This window comes from Lissotriton helveticus, chromosome 6 (genome assembly GCF_964261635.1).
Source record: "Lissotriton helveticus chromosome 6, aLisHel1.1, whole genome shotgun sequence".
In the NCBI taxonomy this organism is placed as follows: Eukaryota; Metazoa; Chordata; class Amphibia; order Caudata; family Salamandridae; genus Lissotriton; species Lissotriton helveticus.
The window spans coordinates 707,501,648-707,528,141 of record NC_136067.1 but is presented as its reverse complement, the minus strand read 5'-3'; the positions used below and the strand labels follow the sequence as shown (position 1 = coordinate 707,528,141).

General features: G+C 43.0%; 1 protein-coding gene across 1 annotated transcript in view; it reads left to right on the top strand.

Annotated features, from left to right (window-relative positions):
* The window catches only part of GJB7 (gap junction protein beta 7), an 82,676-nt gene that overhangs the window by 24,701 nt on the left and 31,481 nt on the right, over positions 1-26,494 (top strand). Inside the window, exon 2 of the mRNA XM_078648180.1 lies at positions 11,849-11,940. The gene's annotated coding sequence lies outside the window, so the exon portion shown is untranslated. The remainder of the gene's footprint in view (positions 1-11,848; positions 11,941-26,494) is intronic.

Genomic DNA, 26,494 nt, shown 5'->3' with positions numbered 1-26,494 from the left:
AAGTGGTTCTTGGCCAACAAATGTTGATCACACCTGACAAGATTGAAACCCCAACAGCTTCAGGTACCCCTAAATTGTAATTTCCTGCCTTGCACCCAGTTCCACATATTAGACTTTTCTAGTAACTAAAAGCAAATATAACGTGCTTTTACTCGTATGGTTTTATGTGTCATGATTTACTTTTAACTGTACAATTTACAGATATTCCACATACATTCACTACTCTATTGTGCAGGGGCGGCTTCTTCACTAGGGCGGAGGAACGTCACCCCACTCCTTTCTCGCAGTGCGAGAAGTAGAAACATAAAATGGTAATAGCTACCATTTTATGTTTCTGCTTCTCGCACTGTGAGAAAGCAGAAGGGTTTGGTTGCGGGCGGGCTGGTGGGAGGGGCTGCTCTGCGAGCAGGGTTGGGCAGGGGAGGAGTGGTGTGCCCACTCCTGGTTGCACATAACTGGTTTGGTTGGCCTTCTGCCTTTCTCCAATGCAGGCTACATGGGAGCATGGCCGGGCCTTAGCCCCTAGGGGCCATGGTTGTTTATCGTCTCTTGCAGTCCACAAACTAAGCACCAGTTCCTGACTTGAGGAGACCCCTTCACTTGTAGGAGTCAAAATGTGTTGAGACATCCCAATAAAGGAAATCCGGACCACAAACAACATTACACCGGCCACATAACAATACTGTGTATTTCAAATGGAGCGGCCATAGCTGATGCTCACCATTCCCTTATACTTGATTATATCATCCTGACAGCAGGTCCCTGTAAACAGTTAGATTATTGCAGTCCTATGATATTTCCTACATTTTGGACTGGTGTCTCAAATAAACTGAGTAGGTAGCAAAACATTTATTTCTTGACTCCTGGGTTGTAAAAATCATGAAATGGTGTCCTTGAAGCCACCTTTCTGCTATTTGTTATATTTTATTTGCTGCTGCACTAAGACACTCACGGTCACCGAGGATACTGGTGAAGGTTTTTCTCTGCACTCATTACTACTTAAGTGAAAGTTTTTGATAAAATCGGAGTGCCGATAATGTTTTTGTGATATAACTAAATAAGTTTATCCCTGTATGCCTTTGGAGTAATGAAAGACAAATAGCTGAGATGTCGTTTGTAGATTTATTCAGTCTTAGATACCGGTGTGTAAATCCACAGAGAACAGCCCCACCAGGAGCAGCCTGCATGCTGCTCAGCCCATACTCCAACAGCAACACCTCACCTCACCTCACAGGCACACCAACATTACATTCATCATCACCACGCAGCACATTCACACTTGCTGAGCAGCTACGGACAAAGCTACAGGGAAGATGCATAAATACATTTACAAGATATAACATAACCTCCCCTTTATACTACACAAACAAATGAGAATGCAAGGTGGAATAAAGAACTTACATTTACAAAAGTAGAGAAATTTCATCAAAATATACAAATGCAAGAAGGAATAAAGAATGACGTTAAGAATCATGGAAATCGAAAATAGCGAAGATGCATAGATAAAGACAAAAGAAATACCACACATCCTCTATCATTATAATGCACAAAAAATACAGAGACAGAAAACTGGTAAAACAGCATTATCTTTAACATCAAATGTTGCTTGACAGTGGACTGAGGAAGAACACTATCAGTTTCACAACAGCATACTAGACAAAAGTAATACCGCACCTATTATCACCACCAACCACACCAACTGGCCGGAGGCACAACATAGCAACGCACACCAACCAGTACGTAGCAAACTCTTACCTACACAAAAAGAAAAAAGACAACCAGAAGGAAAACCGAAGTATGCACCGGGTGAGATACACCCGACCTAACATCTCCAGCAAAGGGCATATAATGTAACACGTAGCAACAGGTGAAAACCACACCAAACCACCATCCCTCATGGAAGGGCATCAAGCGAAACGTATAGAAATGAATGACTTACACCCCATCCAGTCTGCCCCCAAGTAAGTGCATGTAACGTAAAGTGTAGTGATGGGTTACTTGCAACCCACTCAGACATCCCTCCAGAAAGGGCATGTAGTATACAATGTAGATATGGGTGACTTCCACGCATATAACCATCCCTCATGTAAGGGTCATGTAGTGTACACTGTTGAAATGGGTGACATCACCCACACAGTAATCCCTCGTATAAGAGCAAGTAGTACACATTTTTTAAATGTAGCAATCTTACATGACAGAACATTAGGTGGTAACACTCAGAACCTTGGACACCAGAAAGAAAATGTCACCACAGCACTTCAATAGCGTACCCAACGTGAAGCAAACTTGCGTACTAAAGTTACTCATGCCCAGGAAAACTCAAAATCACCAAACTGCCTTGCACTCTCGCAAATAATGCACCAGAACAAAATCACACACACACACACACACGCACACAGGAAATAAGCAGTCAAGAACACTTGGCACAATATACTGCTGACAATACCCGTAGTATGTGACTTATTGTACTTCATTGCGTGTAGTGAACATCCTGGAAATAAAAACATACATTTGAAATGAAGATATACTAATTGAAATGAAGAAAAGAACATCAGGGCATTAAACTCAAATTATAAGATAAGATCACTGGGTCACTGGTGAGATACGTCTCACCTCAAACTGCAGGTACCATCACTCAACGAACAGGCTGTATACCCTGACCATATCCCAAATGTATTAAAATTTCCAAACAGCGAACACTGAGAGCCTGTAATCGGGTCGTCATGTAGCACCATTGTGCGGTGTGTGCTACTCCGTGGAACTTGAAAACATATAATGTTGCGACTAGCCAAAAACAGTCAAGATCCTGACACAGTCCACTTAAAGCCTGTTGTGGAGCTTAAATTTCACAGTTTAAAAAAAAAAAGCTTCTACCAGGCACCCCAAAAGAAATCTGAGAGAACCTTCTCCATAACAGACTGCATAAAGATTTGTCAACTTAATGTTACCCCATTTGAAGCAGTCCGCCTGCCTGTTGATTAGAGATAGCCAAATGGGAAGGCTTCCGATAGGCAGAGATGGTCTTTTGAGTATGATATGGGACACGCTGGGCACCAGTCGACAAAACACAAAATCCTCTGTGGCGGAAGCACCCGCCTACTACTCCAAGGCTCGTGTGCCAAAGTAACGCTCTTTGCATCACCACCAGCTGGCTGGCAGTCTATTCTTGGCAATGCCGGCAGTGCCACTTTGGTTCTCCCTGCCATGTCGGGCCACCAATGAGACCCACGGGACACCGTGCTTGAGAAGGGAATTCTTTTTTTTTTTTAAATGGCGACACGTATTAGTGAATGACACCGGGTTGGCTCCTGGCACATGCATGTATTAAACATCCATGCTTAGCATGCATTCCTGGAACAGTAACAGAGATGTCACTTGACGTCCCGCTGTATCTTCTCGCGCCCCCATGGCAAAAGTTAGTGGACTTGCGCTGAGGCTCCACAGTCCTTCTCATGCAACCATGAAAACGGTAAGGGTATGCAGGCGCCATGACTCTACAGCAACTGTTTGCAACATCGCAGGTATTTTGAATCAAGTAAGCCTTGCACATACCTCGTGATGCAGTAGCAGTGCTTTTTAAAGTTCATATAGCCTTGTACTCACAGTTAACCCATAGCAAACATTGTAAAATCCACCCACATGATTTTATGATGCTGTTTAGCTGTAGCTGCCCGACATCCTAAAAAAAAAACACTGTCTTCTCCTTAATCCACCTTGCTGCCTGTTCTTCTGCCTGATTGATGTAAATTCCAAGCAATGTATACCAACGTGCAGGCAGAGAGCTGTACCATGAGACAGGATATTATTTCATTGCCAGTTTAACCAGGCTTCTTAAGAAATAATCACAACTTGGCTGGTCACGCACAGTACTTTAAACGTTGTTTCTACATACATGAGAACCCAACCATGTAAACAAAGGCACACCCTGGCTGGGGCCGTCCAAATTGAAGGACACAGGTGGGGCTGCAGGGCGTTCTGATGTTTGTTGAAGGCTCCTTAATCTTTCTTACATAGTTTCTTATGAGTGGTTCCTTGAATAGATACTTCACACTGCTTTACACACATAGTTTCTGTAGATCTTGCTCCAAATCGTTGCCAAAATGTGGTAATGAAAGATATATTGCCGAGATGTGGTTTGTAGATTTATTCAGTCTTAGATACAGGTATGTAAATCCATGGAGAGCAGCCCCACCAGGAGCAGGCTGACTGCTGCTCAGCCCATACCCTAACTGTCACACCTCACCTCACAGGTACACAAACTTTCCATTCATCATCACCTCTCCAAAATTCCACACAGCACATTCACATTGGCTGAGCAGCTAAGGACAAAGCTACAGGGACGATGCATAAATAGATATACAAGCTATAACAGTGTTTTTAAAATTTTCGGAATACGAACTAAATCACTTTTATTTGAATTTTTATTTGAATCATTTTCACTTAATACAATGGATATATGTACATTGTATTTATAACTGTGATTTCACTGCCCAGCTTGGGAGGCTTTATTTTGTGTTGACATTTTTGTTCACAGCCACAAGAGGACTACTGTTTTGCCATGACCGTGGGTTCTAAGTTGGATAATACTGACACCAGTTATTTACGTCACTATGAACTGCCTAAACTGTGGTTGCAAGCGCTACACGATTTGCAAGCGCTATACAAAAGACTTGTAATGATAAATAATTATTTTTATTATTAATAATATACATGAGCAATCATTTTCTGTAAGCCAAGAAAACATGGACTATGCAAACCCGTGGCTGGAACTGTGTTTTCAATATTAAACCAAACACATGCAAATACAGCGCAGTCACAACATGATTTAAACAGCAGGGATTTCCATTCTCTTTGAGTGGGATGAGAAAGACTCTTTCTAGGCTAGGTTTGGTGTGGGTGAGCTGGTGTTTGGGTAAACATGCTGCCTGAGATGGAGGTGAGATGGTGGGAGCAAAAACAAACTTCCTAGGCTAAGGAGAGAGGAGTGGTGAGGACCATAGGATGCACATACTGACTAGGGAGGGGACGTGCTGGTGGGACGAGAAACAGTCTGCCTGCACAGTGGGGAATGCAACCTCGTGCCACTATAAATACCAATGTCACTAATCCCCTTTGCTCCAATCAGGGTTCAGTTCTGTAACTGTGGTTACACAAACAGACATCTGCAGTGATCACAATAACCACATGTGGCTCCATAACGTAGAAATGACATTTCCCACTAGGTTAGCTTACCTTTGTTTTATTATTCAAGGTTCATGTGTTATTTTATACGCAGATACCTGTAAGGGAAGGTCAACAATAGAGTTAAAGGCAGTGGCGTAACGAAAGTTGAAGGGGCCCCCCTGCAAGGTACACAGATGCCCCCCCCCCCCCCCCCCCGGATTTAATCTGGAGCGCTCCGGCGTGAGTACAGTGCTGAGGGGACCCCATGCAGCTTGGGCCCCCCTGCACCGCGGGGGATGTGGGGGCCTATGTTACGCCTCTGGTTAAAGGATATTTTGTTTTTTTTCAGCCATGTGTCTGACTCTGTCCCCACGCTTACTGATAGGTTTAACCACCTGGCCGTTTTTACACCGACAACACTGGCATTTTCAAGTACCTCATGTTACAAAAATTAGAAAAATGTACCTAAATAAATGTTCCCCCCTTACCAGTACACACTCTAAACAGTAAATGTATGAAAAACACTTTGAACTTGTTCCCCTGATTGATAATTAAACGAATATGGATGATTTCATATAAAGTTGTACTAAGGAATCATGTCTGGGCCTCTGCAGAATATTAAAATGCAAACAGATAACCAATATATTTCTCTGGGAAAGGTGGCAACCCTACTCACTGACCCATTGCAGTCAAGATCACAGTTCCCATGCTTTTGTATTGAGTACAGGCATTATTTTGAATACACTGCAAGGTGCATTGGAGACGAGACTCCTGGGTTAGGTTGATTATTAGAAGGCCTAACGAAAGGGGATTGCCTTCAGCTCTCTCTGGGCCCTCAAGTGCATCTGTTTATCTGCTGTGGTAGTTCAAGCTTCCAGTCCTGTGCTTATCTGATCTTAGTTGTCGATTGGTAGTGAGATGTGGGGCACAGTGAAGGATGGGAGTTGTGGCCTGAGGCCTAATGGGCCAATTTAAAGGTCACTTACTGCTTAAAACCCAGCCTGCGGAATGCCTAGAGACCATGGCCCATATTTTTCACCGTTTTGTGTCACCCTTCCGCTATGCAAGGGTGATGCACAATCTATAGTGAGTTTTATCAAGCCACGCATGGCCCTCTGTGGCTTGATAAATCTGGAGTAACATAAGGCAGCGCAAGTCTCTGCCTTGCATTACTCTGCCCCACGGAGGCGTTCCTTGTGTGGATTGTGTGTGTTCCCAAGCATTCACCCATGGATTTTGCAGCATTCCCAGATTTACCATTTGTGGTTGACCTGAGAGTGCGTCAAAATGCAGGGTCTCCCCAGGGGAGGCGTAATGAGGAGAAATATGTTTATTTCTCCTAGTGTTTTTCTCTTTCTACTTGTGCTGCATTCTTCAGCACACATAGAAAGAGAAAAATGCCTCTGAGGATTGCTGTGTTGTATCATAGAGCAAGGGTGCCTGCGTTGGCGCTAGGCTGCCGTTAGTACCAGGGCAGGCAGAGAGCAGAAATATAATGTTAAATACCACACATTCCTGCCCTCTTCCTTTCATGTAGCGCTGCAAAGTGACTTGCTGCATTGCATTCCATGAAAGTTTGATGAATATTCCCCCCGTATTCAATAGCATATTTTATATGATTCATGTCACTGCAAAGTTATACGTAAATCACACATTTTTCATTTTTTGGAAAGTGAACATTGATTGTGACATGACCAGAGATTTAATTATCGAACATTAGGAACAGGGGATTCTTTCTGAATTGGATTGGGTGAACATCACTGGGCTGGTAGACCAGGTGTGAGTTGAAAACTAAGTCCTAATTTCAGATATCCCTACTGGGTTGAGTTTAAAAAACGATTCAGTAACGCTTCTTAGAATAACAGCCACAAAGAACAACATGTCAGTTGCGGTATAAACATTAGATTAATTTCACCATGGCTACCAACATGTCTTTCCACATCACTAAACATTGCGCAGGCCAGGATCATTTATTTACATTAAAAAAAATGCCCCTTTATGATCCAAGTTTTGACAACACTGACTGCCAGTAATACAATTCCTACATGAGGCACGGACAGTGTCCTAGCTTCAAGTTGTTCACTATTAAGTAAAGGCTATAGCTTCTGCACCGGTTTCTAATACAAGATTCTGCTGAAGGCTCAAAATACACAGAAACCTTCAATATATTAGGCAACACATGATTGGCTCATCTTTAATAACATTCCTGATCTGACATCTGATTGGGCAGCTGCGTGTTTTGGTCACTAGTTCACTCAAAAGAGATGCCATTCCCTCTAGAATATTGACCCTTTTGGGCCTGATTACAGAAACGTAGAGTGCCCAAGTCTCCAGGTGAGTGGATTTAGAAATGTTTTGTTGGGAAATGAGAGTTTTCATGGCAGGGGCAGACGGCTGTCAAGACATCTAACATGGGCTTCGATTGGAATTCCATAGAGCATATTATCAAGCCCATTATCGCCGCTTTATAGGCAGTTTTCTGCCGATAAAGCGGCGATAATTTTATCTCCTGTCTTGATAATATGCCCCTATGCATGTTCTTCTACACTACAAGATGGCCGCCATGGTGACAATAGAAAACCCAGAGTGGCGAGATTTCACAATAACATGGTGGTTTGGCAGCCAAATATGAATTGTATTTAACCCAGTGAATCACAGGGGTTGGCACCTGCTATTTGGTTCCTGGTTCTGGGTATTTGCCGTCAGTTCCTGTTCTCTGTCTTCTTAGTTGGGCAGTTCGATCCATCTGTGTTTGTGGCCCTTCAGCAGGGTTTGCAGTAGTAAAGGAGCGTTCCTACCTTCATATTGCACTGCCAAAGGAAGTTGTTTGTATGTTTCCTCCCTGCAGTCGCCAGCATGTTAGTAACATGGTTTTGGCACCTGTTCTCATGCTCCTTCGTGTATTTTTGTAGCATGTTTCACATGGCTCCATTCTCCTGCTGGGTTGCTTGTAAAGGCTGTTCGGACTTTGTGGCTCCCAAGAATTGCACATAACGGACTGGCACCAAATATTGTGGTGTTTTTTATTGCACTCTCTGCTCTCACATCACATGCATGGGTTGATGCCTGGTTACTTTAATAGAGCGTGATATTTCTCACGCTGCAGCATTATGCTTACGTACTTTTGAGATGGCATATGGTCCCATGGTGGTGTCCGCATGCATTGTTGAATCATGTACACACATTGATTATTGTGAATATTATTATGTTTGGTCAACAGTCTGATTCTGTTAAGAGCATGTTCTGGTCATACCCTCCTCATGATTAGTTCTCAAACACCCACAAGTGTATATTGATCTGCAGGTAGCAGATTTATTATCAACCAACCTTTATGTGCATGTAGCAGTTCTGATGTATATGATTTGACATTATTTTTCCATGTACAGCTGTGCGATAATATTTCTTTACAAATGATTTACTGCAGATTTTACTTGAATGATACCTTGCAAATTGCACATTGGCACATAGTGTTGTAGTTGGTTGTTTTATTTCTTTCAGGTCTCCTGACCTGGTGTACTCACCCTATTTCCCTTCCCCCTGTTGGACCACTCTGTTCCTCTGCTCATATTATTGTCAAAGATAGAGCTGCCGGAAGGTGTGTTCCTGGAGGTGGGGGTGGTACTGTTATTGAGCATCCTTCTTGCTGACATATTATTTGAGGGGTTTGGCAAATGCTGGCCTTTCCTGTGATTGTATGGGGAGATTGCAAAGGGAGAGGGCTGACACAAAACCTATTGATTTTCCTTCAAGGCTCCATCCTTTATCAAGACTAAAAAGCATCAGAAGGATTTTGATAACATATTGTAGGAAAGTGGGTTTCTGTTGCAGTAACCCTCCCACTTTTTGCCAGAGTTCTGATGAACTTTGACGTGATGTGCCCTGGGTCCCTGCCAACCTGGTTCCCAGGGCCTGTGTTATTTCCCAAAACTGTACCTTTCACCCCCAATTGGCACCTTTCTAGCCACATGTAAGTCCATTGTAAAAGGTACCATGAATACCATGGGTACTGTGACCAGGGAAGGCCTCTAAGGGCTGCAGCACATATTGTGCCACCCTTAGAGGTCCTGTACCTTAAAGCACAAACACGGCCATTGCAGGCTGCGTGTTTCGGTGCAGAGAAAAGTGAAGAGTGACATGGCACACATACCTGTGTGCCATGCCTGCAAACCAATGGCTATGGTATAGGTAAGACACCCCTCTAGCTGGGTGCACCAAACCACTGGTGAGGGTACAGGTGCATGAGCCCTTTACCCCCTACAGTGCCTAAGTCCATTCTTAGACATTGTAAGTGCAGTAAAGCCATAGAGTATATGGTCTGGGAGTTTGTCATTACGGACTCCACAGCAACATAATGGCTTTACTGAATTCTGGGAACCTTGGTAGCAAACATCTCAGCATTATAAACCCACACTGATGACAGTGTGGGATTTATTACACAGTGCACTCAGAGGGCATCTTAGAGATGCCCCCTGAAAAACAACCAGCCTCTAGTGGGTTCCCTGACTCGTAAACACCAGCCTGCCGCCACAAGACAAGCTTATGGAGACCCTCGGGTAGGATCCTTCACTCCCTGAGCCCAGAAACTAAGCCTTTCCAGGGCGGAGGTGTTCACACCTCCCCAGGTCAGTAAGAGCCGGCAGGGGAGCTTCAAAGGCCTTGCCACCTTTGCAACACAACCCCCAGCCTCCCCTGCTATCAGGAACAGGCTCCCTTCCTATCTCATCCCCTTTTTGGCGGGAAGACAGGCAGGAAAAATTAGAGCAGCCCAGAAGGTATGCCCACCCTTCAGGTGAGGGCAGCGAGGTGAAGCCCACTCTCCAGTGCCCTCCATCTTCCGGATGGTAGGCACTCTCCAATCAGGATAAAGGATTGTGCCCACTTCCCCATGTGTGGTGAGCACAACAAGGGTATAGTCACCCTAAGTTCAGTAGGCCTTTGGCTACTACCTCGAGACCCCTAAAACGCCCCCTAAATACAGTATTTAGGGGACAGCCCTGAACCCACAAGGCAGAATCCCGCAACCTATGAAGAAGAAGCACCCAAGAAGACACACAGCAGAGGAGACTGCAGAGAAGAAGTAACTTGTCCCCAGCTCTGTTGGCCCTTCTGCAGTTTCCAGAGAACCTGCGCCAGAAATTGCCTTGTCCTGTGGCCAGCGACCTCCAGAACCCCTGGGAGGACTGACTGCCTTCAAAAAAGATCCGATCTCCTGTGAACACCAGCTCTGTTCAAAAGAATCTCCAAAGAAAGACTCCAAACCTGTTGAAGACAAAGAAAACCGATGCCTGGAACCACCACTGCACCCGTCACCTACGGCCTGAGTCCAAGTGGCCCATCGGCCCAAGCGAAGTCCCTCAGTGCTCCACAGTCCTATTCCACTGTGTTTTGACCCCTCCAGGACTTCCCAATGATACCTGAAGCCTCTGCAAGGAGAAGCCCCCCAACCGCGAGTGGTCTCTTAAGGTAAAATTCATACCGCAAAAGGTACCCTTGCATTCAGCTGCCCTGGAGAAGAGGGCCTATGGGGCACCTACATCCTCTAGCCCTCCAACTTACCTGCCCAGCTGTTGGTTCTTTCTGGAATACTTCCTCGACCAAGCCTGCAGCTAAAAACCAAAAACGGCAATCCATTGGAAACAATAGGTCACGACCCTGCACCCGGCCGTCCCTTTGCCGCTGTGGGTGCACCTTGTGTGCTAACCTGGATCCCCTTTTTCCCTGAGCTTAAGCCTAGGATCTTTGCTCCCTCAACCCTGTGGCTTGCCCGAGAGTAGCCACCAACTGAAGGCCCTCTAGCCCCATAGGCTAACATTGGACCTCAGCACGCTGCATCCGGCTGCCCCAGTTCTACTGAGGGTGCTCTTTGTGTGCACCATTGACCCTTGGGGAACCCTTGTTCTAACCCCAGAAACTCAAACCTCAAGACCGTTTACTTACCTGTCAACCGATAACCACATTTTCCTCCATAGGATTGCATTGACTGTTTCAAACAACTGAGGAAAAATAGTCTTATCACAATATGAGAATATCTGATAGTGAACAAAGAGTGCATGATGTTGAAGATTCCATACAAGATTTTTCCCATTTGGTAAAGGAAATTGAATAACTTCAAAAAGCAACAGTGAATGTGGAAAACAAAAACAGGAAAAATAATATTTGCCTGTATGGTATACTAGAGGAACTTGAAGGTTCCAATATGATCTCATTCTTACAAAAGGCTATTCCCATAATTGTTCACCTGGGAGATTGTGGTCCACTCAGGATCCAAAGGGCTCATTGCTTGGGCCGTTAAATCTCATCTCCATCTCACACACGGCCTAGGAGCATCATTATTCTCTTCCTGCAATACACATAATTGATGGATGTTCTTTCAGCAGCTTAAAAAAAATCAGAAAATTGTCCTGGTCCGGGAACAAAGTATTTTCTCAAGATGTCTCCAATGCTACAGCACTTAAAAGGAAACAACTTCTTGTATATTGCCCTCAACTCAAATCTGTGAATGCTAGATATGATTTAATGCATCCTGCTTTGTCAAGGTCACGTACAAAGATAAGACATTTCTTTTACATTTGATGACCCTGGCAAGCTCAGAGAGTTTGTCAGACAGCACAGATCTGCATATATTTAACATAGTTCTATTCATAATCCGTGTCTCATTGATTTACTTCTTTTTTTTACATTTCAGACTGGATTATTGGATAGTTTCATGATGTGTTTCCACCTCCTCTTGTTGCTTGTCCCCTAGTCCCTTTTTGACCTATCCTCATGTCATTATTGGTAAGTTCAGAGACTTATGTAAAATTTTCATTATGTTGTTTTTCTATGTTTCTACTGTTCAATATGAACGGTGTGTCACCCGTTTTACCTGCACTTCCTCATGTTTTCTTTTTCTTTTTAATTCTTCACTCTGATATATATATTTTCTTTCCTTTTCCATCCAGTAGAGTCACAATCTGCACGTCTGCATTTAGGTGTTCCACCACTCTCACATCCTTCCGGGTGTTTCAATTCATATCCCTATTGATTCAACTCTGACTAGGGAATTTTATTTTCCTCTTTGTCGTCATTCATGCCTTTGGTAGTCTGTTGGGATTTTTCTCCACTTCTTGTTTTTTTTTTTTTTCCTATTACTCCTTTCTGTTTTTCTTTCTTCTTCCTCTTTTTTCTAGGAGTGTTGCATAATATAGGTTTATCAAGTCAAGTATTTTTCAATCACATTATTTGTAATAAATCTTAGTATTGTTATGTGAAATGTAAAGGGTTTAAAAACCCTATTAAGAGGCCACTGGCCACATGCATCAATGAAAAAACCACTTGCAAACGGGCAGATTTGCAGAATCTGCCCTTTGTGACCGGTATTTTTGCATTTGGGATGCATCATCTCAAATGCAAAAATCGCAATTTAAGGAATTGCAAAATTTGCGATTACTTAAATTGCGATTGCAATGCATTAGCCCAAAAAAATTGCGATTTCGCAAATAAGAATCACAAATTACCATCAATTCCAAGTTTATGGTAATCTGCTAAAACTTTGAAAAATGAACAAAAGTGCATCTTTCAAAGTTCTATGTTGCACACATACATGCCTTGGGGCATGTGTGTGCGCAACATGTGGTCACATGCCAATTTCAGGGGTGCCTCAGGGTATCCTTTTGGCACCCTTGAAATTGCATGCACAATTTGTGAGTACCTATTTGGTACTCGCAAATTGCGCGTACAATTCCCATTAATTCCTATGGGCCTCGAGGTCCATAGGGATGAATGGGAAGCAATTCCTTAATTGCGAATCACAATTTGCGAGTCGCAATTAAGGAATTTGTAGGTTTCGCTAATATTTTTTAGCGAAACCTGCATGCATAGGCAATTGCGATTCTTCAATAATCGCTATTAAGGATTCGCAATTGCCTAGCTTGATGCATGTGCCCCAAAGACTCTTGTCACATTTGGCTTGGCTTAAGGTTCAGCTAATTTTATTATTGTCTTCTTTGTCATCAATTATGCTTTTGGTAGTCTGTTGGGGATTTTTCTTTACTTATTATAGTCTTTCTTAGCTATTACTCATTTCTGTTTTTCTTTCTTCCTATTTTTTCTAGGAGTGTTCCATAATATAGGTTTATCAACTCAAGTGATTTTCAATCACATTATTTGTAATAAATCTTAGAATTGTTATGTTATGTTATATTTATTTATACCGCGCACGGCTACTCAGCAGAGTGTCCAGGCGCGTGCTGTTGAAAAGGAAACAAAAGGCAAGCAATAGCTAGAAAGGAAGGGTTTTTAAAGTTTTCTTAAAGATCATAGGATCCTGGATGCCACGCAATGCAATGGCAGTGCGTTCCAGGCAGAGCCAGCTTTCCGAACAAAAGAGCTCCCGGCAAGCCTTTGGCGTTTGAACCTAGGGGTCTGCATCAGAAGTTGAAAGGAGGATCGCAGCTGTCTCCCTGGGTTATGGAAAGCAAATCTCTTCTGTAGGTAGATAGGGCCTAAGCCATAGAGGGCCCTATGGGCAATGGTCAGCATTTTAAATTTTATTCGAGACTCCACTGGGAGCCAGTGCAGGGTTCGCAAATGAGCGCGCACACTACACCTATTTGACAGACCCAGTAGGAGTCTAGCCGCCGAGTTTTTGGACTACTTGCAGTTTCTTTAGGAGGTAGCCAGGGATAAGAACAAAGAGTGCATTAGCATAGTCCAGGAAGGACAAGCTCAAGGCACGGACCACCGTTTCTTTAGCAGGTCTAGGAAGAATAGGGAGGAACTTCCTCAGCGCTATCAAAGTGCCAAAACATGTCCCAGTCAGCTTCTTGACCTGTGTTGAAAAGTAAAAATTTTCATTGAACCAAACGCCCAGATTTTCTGCAGCATTTCTCCCTGCACTAGGCAGGGGGAAGCCAGGGGGCCACAGCCTCTCTCTGAAGTTGGCAGGAAATGAGCCATACAAGAGAACCTCAGACTTCCCTTCATTACACTTCAGCTGCACCTGAGCAAGCCAGTGAAAAACAGAGGACAGGCAATGTTACACAGCAAGGACTGAGTCATCATCCCTACCCCAGGAGAACAGAAGCTGAGTGTCATTAGCGTAGGCCATCACCTTAGCCCCTAATGATTCCGCTAGATAAACCAGCGGAGTAACATAGATGTTAAAAAGGGGGCTAAGGAATGACACCTGCGGGACACAGTGGCCACCTGCTGAGGCACCGAGGCATACGGAGGGAGCCAGACCTGCTGTGACCAGGAAGGACCTGATCCAACGAAGCACAGACCCGGATATGCCTATCTCCGAGAGGCAAGCAAGGAGTGGGGAACAGTATTGAATGCCGCCGAGAGATCTAGCAAAACCAGAGCTGCTCTCCCGCCGGCGTCCACTCCCGGATTGCCTCTGACACCTCTAGCAATGCTGACTCTGTGCTATACGATGGCCGAAAACCAGATTGTGCCGGGTGAAGCAGACCCAATACCTCCACATAAGTGGTAAGTTGATTCGTGACCACCTTCTCGCAGACCTTAGCCAAAGTTGGCAGAAGCAAAATTACCGGGTAGCAACGGGTCAAGGGATGGCTTCTTAAGAAGAGGAAGAATTAATGCCTGCTTCCAAGACACCGGGACAGCGGCCTCCCGAAGAGACATGTTAACTATTAGATTAACTTCGGGATTAATGATGTCCGCAGCAGCAGCCAGGAGTCTGGCAGCACAAGGGTCATTTGGTGAACCTAACTTCAAAGCCTTAAGGATTTTAAGTGAGCAGGACAGATCTATTGGCATAAAAGTGGAGAGCGAATTATCTTGGCTGGCAGCCAATTGCTCCGACAGGGCGACTGTAAACACCCAAGTAGGGGCCGCGAAAGTCTCTTGTATACTGCATATTTTGTCCCAAAAAAACTTTGAGAGAATGTTGCACCAGGACTCCGAAACGGGCGCGACCTGAGCCTGAGCACTGGGGGACATAAAACTTTGCACGATTGCAAAAATGTCTTTTGAATTATTGTTAGCCAGGTTGATACATGAAGTGTAGTATCGGCCTTCAGCGACCACAATGGCAGCATATTAGCTTTTTTGTTTGGCTCTAAGTGCGAGTTTAGCTTTAGAATAATAACCACTGGAGCGCCACACCCGCTCCAGTACATTGCAATCATGTTTAAGGGCTTTCAACTCGGGATAAAACCAGGGCTTGGAAGGGGACTCTCCTGTCAGCTTAGGCCGGCGCGATGCGGCTAGGGCAGACACCGAATCAGAATTCCAATCCGAAAACCTGGACACATTACCCTCAAGGTCTTCTTGAAGGGAGGGCCGAGAGGCAGCCAAAGAACTTATGAACTGGAGAGGGTCAATTTTACTATAAGTGGGAAGACGGTGGCAGCGGGCCGGCCGTGCAGGCCGCATGACTTCCCAGAAGAAAAATATAGGGAAGTGATCCGGCCAGGAGACAGGCGAAGGCTTGACAACCAGGATGGGAAACTTCGAGCAAATGGGGTCTAAGGTGTGGCCCCCTTGATGGGTAGGATGACTGACCCATTAAGAAAGCTGAGCCCTATTTAGAGGCAAAGAGTCTTGCCACATTTGGCTAGGCTTAAGGCTCAGCTAGTTTTATTACAAGAAACACATATTTCTGATATTGAGGTTCTTAAACTTAAGAACCAATGGGTCAGTGAAGTATTTTTCTCCTCCCCAATGTCTAATAATAACAGTGTTGCTTTACTTTGCCACAAGAATTTGCCCGTTTCTTTTATTTCACAAGAAAATGATTCTGAGGGACTGTGGATTTTGGTTAAAGTCAAAATAGAGGATAATATCCATAATTAACGTATATGGCCCTACTCACCCGGATCCATTTTTTTTAAACTCATTCCACAGAAAATACTTGAACATTCTGGTGATAATTTCTACTAGGTGGGAATTGTAATCAGCTAATGGACCCCTTTCTTGATAGGTATTCCTTAGCTAGATTTGTTCCTAACAATGCTCATAAGGCATTTAAAAATACCATTTTGCAGAGCTCCCTATATGACTCCTAGAGAATATTAAACCAAGATTTTCGAGTGTTCTCTTTTTACTCGATCACTTATAATTCTCAAACTACAATTGACTATTTTTAAGTAAAAGCATGGTTCTACATTTGCTTTATTCGGAAATTGGCTCTGTTCTGATTTCGGACAAGCCCCAGTTTAGACAGATCTAGATATTTTGCAGAGCAATAATAGGAAATCTCAATGGAGATTTAATAATTATCTGCTTTCAAATAAGACTTAAAATTACCACCTACGAAAACTTTGTCAAAGAATATTTTGATAAAAATAATACAGGGGACACTCCTTTCCACTTTGTCTGGGATGCATTTAAAGGTGCCTCCAGGGGTTTTATAATTAGTTATGTTTCCTTCAAAAAGAAAAATGCTGAAAAACAATCTGCATCTATTCTAAACAACAATGCAAGGTTAGAACATAAATACTATACTTCAAAACATAATAAAGCTGATCTGGATGCATTAATGGCAGCTAAAATACATTTGAACAAATACACTACTGAAAATGATTGTGGGGTTCTTCTTAAAGTCAATGCTAAGTATTATGGTGGGAGGAATAGAGCTGGTTCTTTATTGGCTAATTATCTGAAGTGCAAAAGGGAGACGTCAGCTGTGAAATCTATTGTGAATGACGAGTGAGAAAATGTTGCGGGATTCTGATATTGCTGCTTGCTTTGCGAACTACTACCAAAATATATAGTCTCCTGAGCCTAGTCCTTCAGAGATGCTCATTAATTCCTACTTCTCTAGACTTAAGAAAAAAAATAGAGATAATATAGATTCGTCTCTTCTGGAAAATCTGTTAAAAATTAAAGGGGTATATTCTGCTATTAAAGTTCTCCCAACAGGGAAATCACTGGGTCTCGATGGATTCACAGTATAATTCTATTTCCAATTTTCCAAAAATATTTTTCCTATGCTATTCAGGCCAATTAACCACTTCTCTTCTTTGAGGTGTCTCTTTTGGTACATTTACAAAGGCTATAATTTGTATTATACCTAAAAGAGATTAAGATCCCTCTTTGTGAAAGAACTACAGACCTATTTCTCTCACTAATACGGTTTATAGAATATTTGATAATGTGCTGGCTCTTAGACTAGTTAACTCATACCAGAGTTAACTGTACTGAAACAGTCTGGTATTCTTAAAAATAGAAACATACCCAATAATTCTTATACTTTAAAAAATATTATTAACAAAGATTCTAAAATGGCCAACTCTATTCCTGCACTTAGTCTCGGTGCAGAGAAAGCTTTTGGCACTTGGGTCACTCACCTCTTTAAGCCTTGCAGTTTCACATGTGCAGAACAGCCCTATTTCTAGGAATTTGCTCTCAAAAGCTGCTGTCATAAACGAATTGCTCCGACCACCCATTATGGACCGCCCTACGTTTCCTCACAATGCCTTGGGGAAATTAGAGTTGCATTGTACTTGGCCGGTTTCCACCTGGGATTAAATCTCAGCCACAGTGCATTCTATGGCTCTCTTTGCTACTTTATTGCAAACTCTGCTTTTTTTCTATAATCGATTATTTTACACTCCAATTTTTCTTTTTAACACTAAGCTCATTGAACAACATACTTGATAGCATTGTGATGCACGTACTGGTTCTTACTTGCATATATTTCTTCAATGCTTTGTTGTTTTTTAATTTTCTACTCATGTTTGGCAAAATGTTAACGTAATTACCAAAGTTTCATTTTCTCACCTTTTTCTTTAGATTAACTGTTTTTGGATGGGGTACACTCTGTTTGGTCTCATAGCATATTGCTGGGAAAACCTGTAAACCTCTTAATAGCAATTGCTTTACATGTCTTCTAACTGGAAATCCAAAGAAAATATCACTATTAGCTGTTGTTGGCATTTAGTATGTCACAACCACAGATTGGAAAGATTTAATCTGAATTCCCTACAGTTAGGGGCACATTAGGATGGCGGGCCGGAAAACGGGACCGCCCGCCTTAAGGGCGGGGGTCCCGGGAGTGCCATTAGGATGTGCCCGCCACAGTGGCGGGCACATCCTGTATTTTCAGCATTGTGGCGGGCGGTGCTCTCTGCACCGCCCGCCACAATGCTGAAAATGCATTGCAGCATTTGCATGATGAAAGCGGCAGGCACCGCGCGGTGCCTGCCGCTTTCATTATGCAAATGCAGGGGGGTACTGTGCACCCCCCTACTGTGCTTCAGGGGCCCCCAGAGTGTAGTCCGCCTGCCTTTCCGTGGCGGCATTGCCGCCATGGAAAGGCATTGAAAAATGCCCATGCTAATATGGCTGGGGGTGTCTGATAGACACCACCACCATGTTATCCCTTTTCCGCCCCGGCCGCAAGGCGACCGGGGCGGAAAACAGGCGGGCGGTGTTTCCCACCGCTGCGGTCCCCTCCGCCATCGTAATATGGTGGGGGGGAATGCAGGGAAGTATGTTGGGCAGATTGCCTCCGCCAGGGTGGCGGTAGCCACCGCTACCCTGGCGGAGGCAATCTGCCCGACATCCTAATGGGCCCCTTCGTTTTTAAATGTGATAAACTGTGGTAGACAATTATTTATCTCACAGGGCTATTGCTAATGCTACTATGTCTTTGCAAGTCTATTTTGTCATCATCTCTTACTATATGAAAATTTTGTCCCAACATGTTAATGATATCTTTAACTTACCTTCTTCTTTCCACTCTCTTCTTTTTACTTCCCTTTTTTCTCCTTCTAGCTTTTTTTCATCTTTTTTATTATAATATCATTCCATGTATTGATTTTTTGGTGAATTATTCATTTTGACTTTTTTATTTCATTTTATTTTGATAAATTGTCCACATCCTACTTTGTTGGTGACTATATGGCATACTGGCATACGTTATAACTTATTGTTTGATTATTCAATAACAAATTAACAAAAAAAATGTATAAAAAACAAAGTAGCATTTAATATACTCTCTCTACATTAAAATGATCATGGATTCCAAGTGGCTAAACATTAACAATAAGATATTCCTGATGAACAGTTTGAAGTTCACGTACAGGCTAATGGAATTCCTCTCCTGCTGACATAGCGAGGATAACGCAAGGAAACCAGAGACAGATAAAAATCAGATGGCGCTAATTTATTTCACTACACCTTGAAGTCCCATTTATCATTTCACTGATTGCTGAATAATCAATCCATGAGATGAGGCATGGAAACTAGCCTTTTACATGGCCAATCATAAGTAAATTGCCCACATTATGTTTCTGTTATCGAAGCCAAAGTGATTCCTTACATTCCTGAAAATTCATCGGCAGAATATTAGTTGGATAGCAATGGCAGGTAAATCACAGGTTAAAAAAACTTCAAAAGCCTATGAAATGGTAAAGAAATCTAACATAACTGTGAGGAGCATCATGATAATACTACACACACTGTGTATCTCCAATACAAATCTTTGGTTGTGGGGGGGATGCAGGCTTTAGACCATCCTGTGTTCTTTTGCAGTCTTCATTGTAAATAATTTCTCCTCTCCATACTTTAACAGGCCTGTTGGGTGGTCTTCAACATGCAATACTGGTCCGGGTAGTCACAAAATGAGAAATATTCCTTTAGGGCATTGGTTCTTAACCTGTAGTCCAGGCACCCCTAGCGATCCATTAATCTTTTTCAGGGAATCCATGACTGCTTAGAAAATTAAATAATAATAATAGATTAATTACATGTATATAAAAAAGAAGCAAAAATAAAATTTAAAAAATGTAAAATGTTCTGTAAATGTGAAGGAGTTTAGATTGAAGGCAAAAAAATAAGTTATCGTCAAATTGATTAGTGGGAGCAATGCACATGCACCAAAAAGAATATAGTGAGGACGACGAGTGGCCTCAATTGACCATAGAGTAGCTCCAACCTTCCCTTCCCTTTAGAACTTTGATTATTTTATGTATGTTTCTAAATGTAATAAAATATGTCATCATTGTGTATTTGTTTAATGAATGTTTGCTTCTGTATTGTTTGTGTATTGTTTTGCGGTTCAGGTAATCAAAAATGCATATCCAGGGTCCCCCACCTTCCAATATTGACTCAGCCAGGCTCCCGGATTCCAGTAATTATTAGGTGGAGGTCCACAGAATCCAAAAGGTTAAGAACCATTGCTTTAGGGCATACAGAGTATTCAAATTGCTGGTTTCACGTATATTTGAAAGGTTGGAGAGTTAAAAATGGGATTTACTTTTTGCAGTCATGAGAAACTTGACGGGAAGAATAAGGTCTTGTATTGAACCCAAAGAAATCAAGAAGAACATCATTGCAGGAGCTCACCAGTTACCAAATATTACCCAGCCTAAACCGATCTCCAGTTTGTGCATGTGTGTATATAGTTGATCAACAGGGTGCACGTGATCTTTGAGCTCATGTGAAAGTAAGTGTGCATCCAATGTACGAGGGGGAAGTTTTCTTTGATCCATCAGAACCCATGCTATTGAGTATTCCCCCATAGCCACTTCCATATATAAATAACATTGCACTGCTTTGACTTTTCTTGGTAAATTAGAAAGTGGCTATGGCAGAATACTTCCAACATTGTATTGTGTGAAATGTTTCTTGTAAACCTTGTGTTGCCTGTTTCCAGTTGTGGGAAATTGGGTGCCTCTCATAGTACAAGCGGTACAAAAGGGGGTGGTGATGGACGGAGCATCTGAACCAATCAAACACTCAAACCCAGTCAACAGATCTGAGCCCAGTCCATCACCGTTCTTTAGCCCACTCTGCCACCCCAGTTCAGACATGGCAAATCAGTCTGAGCCTGTGCCTCATGGGAACAGTCCAGCCCGAACTGCCAAGCCATGCCTTCCCTGGACCGGAAACAAGCTTCCTAGGACCGGTTTCTGGCATTTCAGCCATCTTCAGCCAGGCTTGCTTGAATCCAGTGGCAAAGTGAGCAAGGGACTCACGTCCGAGCATACCCTGCCAACTTATGGCGAACAAAGCGGTACAAAAGGGGGTGGTGATGGATGGAGAATATGAACCAATGAAACTCTCACACCATGTCAACAGATGTGGGCCCAATCCATCACCGTTCTTTAGCCCACTCTGCCACCCCAGTTCAGACATGGCCATATGCAAATCAGTCTGACACTGTGCCTCATGGGAACAGCCCAGCCCGAACTGCGAAGCCATGCCTTCCCTGGACCGGAAACAAGCTTCCTGGGACCGGTTTCTGGCATTTCAGCAGTCTTCAGCCAGGCTTGCTTGAATCCAGTGGCAAAGTGAGCGAGGGACTCATGTCTGAGCATACCCTGCCAACTTATGGCGAACAAAGTGGTACAAAAGAGGGTGGTGATGGACGGAGAATATGAACCAATGAAACACTCACACCCAGTCAACAGATGTGGGCCCAATCCATCACCGTTCTTTAGCCCACTCTGCCACCCCAGTTCAGACATGGCCATATGCAAATCAGTCTGACCCTGTGCCTCATGGGAACAGTCCAGCCCAAACTGCCAAGCCATGCCTTCCCTGGACCGGAAACAAGCTTCCTAGGACCGGTTTCTGGCATTTCAGTCATCTTCAGCCAGGCTTGCTTGAATCCAGTGGCAAAGTGAGCAAGGGACTCCCGTCTGAGCATACCCTGCCAACCTACGGCGAACAAAGCGGTACAAAAGGGGGTGGTGATGGACGGAGCATCTGAACCAATCAAACACTCACACCCAATCAACAGTTCTGGGCCCAATCCATCACCGTTCTTTAGCCCACCTCTGCCACCCCAGTTCAGACATGGCCATATGCAAAACAGTCTGACCCTGTGCCTCATGGCAACAGTCCAGCCCGAACTGCCAAAGCCATGTCTTCCCTGGACCGGAAACAAGCATCCTGGGACCGGTTTCTGGCATTTCAGCCGTCATCAGCCAGGCTAGCTTGAATCCAGTGGCAAAGTGAGCAAGGGACTCACGTCTGAGCATACCCTGCCATCTTAGGGCGAACAAAGCGATACAAAAGGGGATGATGGATGGAGCGTTTGAGCAAATCAAACACTCACCCCCCAGTCAACTGATCTGGGTTTAATCCATCACCATTCTTTAGCTCACTCCGCCACCCCTGTTCAGACATGGCCATATGTAAATCAGTCTGACCCTGTGCCTCATGGGAAAGTCCACCCCTGTGTTCATGCTGATGTTATGTTTATGAGTTTTGATTTTCTTAAAAGGGCTCCATCTTTTTCCAAATAGAAACGGTGTAAGCAATCATATTTTATTGGCTTAGATAACACCCTGTTTATCCCTATCCGGATTTTGGGACTAAGTGTAATTTGCGTATAACAGTTAGTGAAAGTGTCCATGTAATCATATTACTTTTCTGATGTATTCCGTCCACAAGACTTAAGGAAAAACTTTTTTCATGTTGCGTGCCATCACTGCTGTTTCACTTTGATTTGTTTCCTGAAAGTGGTCTGAACCATGTAATATTGCCCCCAATTCAGTATTCCAGTAATGACGCCTGTCTGGTCGGTGTGCAAAAGGCATGTGATGTGCCTCTCTATTTTATTTAGAATTTTAAAGCTATTGTTTAGCAATGAGATTGGCATTTAGTAAGACACTTTGGGCATGTTTTTATCCTGTTTCACCAAACCTATAATTGGCATCTCAAACCAAGTTTCCAAAATCCCCTTGCCAGAGCTAGATCAAGCTCTCATTTAAGACTTTCAGCTTTGGGGTCCCAAAACTCATGTATTTCTTTTAAACCCCAGTGGGTACCTACCAGGGAGCTTTGGAGGAAGGCTGACCTTCTAGAGCCAGCTCCACCTTGGATTTGGTAATATTAACAATGGTGGTGTCAGCACGCTGAGGGGCCACATACTCCAGTCATAGGTTTAGAATCATTCTCTTTATCAAGGCTTTTCTGATCTATATAAAGTAACATACAACCTGCTGAACCCCCTACTATGCCCCTTGATGTTGAGGTCGTGTTTGTTGATATTCCTTAATGTTAGTTGTAATGTTGGAAGCTTTTCTTGTTTACGTTTAGTTGCCAGCAGTCTAGTTTCTCTGTTTCTGTTTGTGTAATATATCTAACTAACAACACACAACAGGGTCCTTCTGTCTATTGCATGTCAGGTAATCACAGGGAGTCTCTGACCTTTCTGTTTTGCCCATAACACTTTGTCCAGTGTGATTGTTTATGCTGCAACTCGAGGAGTTCACACTGTGCAAGCATGTATTCTCTTTTTGCTTTGTATTCCTTTGCTACAGCAATAACCCTCAGGACGTCTGGAGGAGTGTCCCAAAGAAGTATTGCTCCCCCAGACCTTCATTTATCATTCACGTCCATAAAGTCTTTGGTGACTAACCTAATTCTCTTTACAGTATTATTGAATCTCCAAGCACTGTTAGGTTAATGTATCCTTTTCCCTAAGAAAAGCAGCATCAAGACATAATCAGAAAGATTAACTTTACCAATGTGATCCCTCTTACAGTACTTCGCCACCAATGTCTGAATGAGTATAGGGTCTGCTTAATTTATAAGCTATGGGGTGCTTGGACATGCACGTGGGGGTCATGCTTCGTGCTGTTTTCTTCTCCACATGTAACCCCCTTCTAGTGAAATAGATCATTTTTATTCTCGTGGTCCAGGACAAAATGCCAAACATATCTGAAAAGACATAGCCCTGGTGACGTCATCTTAGTGTTTTTCCCACTCAGAGCTGTTTGGCACAGTGTTCTGGGCTACAGTGGGAATGCTCATCACACATAGTCCATCTTGTTGAGCCCTGCTTGGTTATAGCCTCCAACCTAGCCCCACTTACGGTTTTCAATCTCTTGCAATGTCTGAAGACAAAACATTTGCCTCGAAAAAATCACCAGTCCTTACCGACAGCAGATACTTGTTTGTCGGCTGCTGAGGTTGCCAACATTCCATTCTATTGCTCTCCAAAGACTAATATTGGACTTTTGCTTTTAATGCAGCCGTTCAGTTTTTGCTAAAACATTTACTCTTTACAACAGATTTCTATCATTTTATGGCATTTTATGTATTGTATTATATTGTGTTTAAATCTTATTAATGTCAATTTATTTTATAGGGAACAAGACAAAAAATTGTACTGCACAATTGACTTAATATTTAGCTTGATGTTTAATTTATGTATATTGGATTAAATTAAAAGTATTATTAAGGATGTATTGAAAGAATTCCCACCTAAAGTAAATTGTTTATTTTGATTTATTATGTATACAAAAAGTATGCAATGTTATGTACAAATTTAATTTAAATGTGACTAATTATTTAAAAAAGAAAGTTACTCAATTTTAAATTAAAGAAGGTAATCAAAATATTTTATTATAAAATATTATGTATTTGTACTTATATATGTTTATTACATTAAATTAAATAGACATATAGGTTTAAAATACATTTTTAAAATTTATTTTAACACATTTCCTATCAAATTCTATTTTAACTCCCTGATTCCATTATTTTCTTTGTACGTTGTGTTGCATGCTGTACCACTCATTTGCCATGTGTGGTGCTGCCGTTACTCCAGGTCTGAGCTAGAGTTCAAGTACGACTGTTTGGGAACTTTTTGGCTGTAGTCACTGTAAAAGTGCACTTTGTGAATGGCAATGGGCTTACTCTTTTGTGGGTGGATATTTCTTGCTCTTAAAAACCCATCCTTACACCTTCATAAACCCCTCCTATTTATTAGTATTTTACATTTTCCAGCCACTCCCCTTCCCTCCCACATATCCTACTAAACCAGTGGTGTATATATGCAGAGATCTACACAATTGGGGTGGAGAGTTCCGCACAGAAAAGATATGTGCGGTGGAGGCGTAGACCTCTTTACATAGGTTAGGGAATAGCATTTTGTAGTACATGTGTAGTACTATTAAACATACTATGAAGTTCAGTATTTGAAAAGGCCCCTCAGCCTCCAGTCTGATGGTGTCCTGGCTGCAGGTGTGCCGAAAGCCACCAGTGATGGTGAGCTTGTGTGCAACATAGTGGTGGTGCTAGTCGTGACGGCTTGGTAAATTAATCAGTTCACTGTGAAGATTATCTGGCCCGGAAAGGGGAGTTAGTAGAGTCTCAGCAGGATGTGGGTGATGTGATCACATTTCGTGAGGCCATTGCAGAGCCATGCATGCATGCATGAGGCCATGGATCAGGGCGTCACCACCATACAGATGCACGAGTATGAAAGCTTGCCAGAAGTTTAGAAGTTGTTTCCAGAAGAAATGTTTTCACTTTCTTTATCTGAGAGAGCTGGTACCATGCCATCTTTGTAGTTTGGCAAAATGTTCCTTCAGGGGAAGGTTTGATCCAGGGTGAACCCAAGTGACTCGGCATTCGAGGAGAGTTGCTGTTTGAAGTCATCAAGGTTCACATCATTGAGCAAGGTTTGTATTAGCTAATGCTTGTAGTTCTTGGCAAATAGCAGGAATTCTGTCTTGGTGGAGTTATTCTTTAAGTAGACACTGGACATCAAGGTCTAGACGAGGTACAGGCAGTGCTTGAGCTGTTGGATGCCTGAAGTGGTGGAGACTTTCCAGTAGAGCTATGTATCATCAACATATTGGTGAAATTGTATACCATCTGTGAGCGGAGCCATAAATGGTTTAATGTAGAGGCTAAAGATGACAATGAACAGAGTGGAACTCCACCGGTAAAGGAATATTTTGGGATTTCCCTTGTAAATGAATTGGTGTCTATTGGAAATGTAGGAGGAGAGCCAATGAAGTGTATTTCCAGTGAATCTCATTTGAAACTACAGAGTGTGGATGAGGGTTGGATGGTCGATTATGTCAAAGGCAGCTGAGAGGTCCAGCAAGTGAGAGGAGTCATCTTTTTCTGTGGTTTGGAGGGCATAATCTATGATGTGTATGGTAGCAGCCTCTGTGATGCTGCAAATATGAAACCAATTTGATAGTAGGGCAGGAGATGGAGGAGATGGTTAGCATTAAAGTGGTCTTAAAGTTAAACGTAGACTGCTTTTTAGATGATCTTGCCAACGAAGGGTAGGTGATGGGCCAGTGGATTGGAAGGTCATTGGGGTGTATTATAAACTTCTTTAGGAGAGAAAGAGGATCTGGCCTGTTTTAAGCGCTTTTATGAAGATGCCTTGAGTAAGGGAGGCATTGACAATGGTGAGTGGGGACAAGAAAGCTTCCACTGAAACAGCTATGATGAAGGATGAGGGTAAGACTTCATCTTCATACGAAGTGGCTTTGTGTATGTTAGCAAAGCCTGTAAGAGATAGGAATTTGAAGGATGACCATTAAGGGATTCTGTGAGAAGAGTTGGGTTTCTGAGGGGAGGCAGGCTTGGTGTGCTTGATGTGCTGTCGGATCTTCTTTCT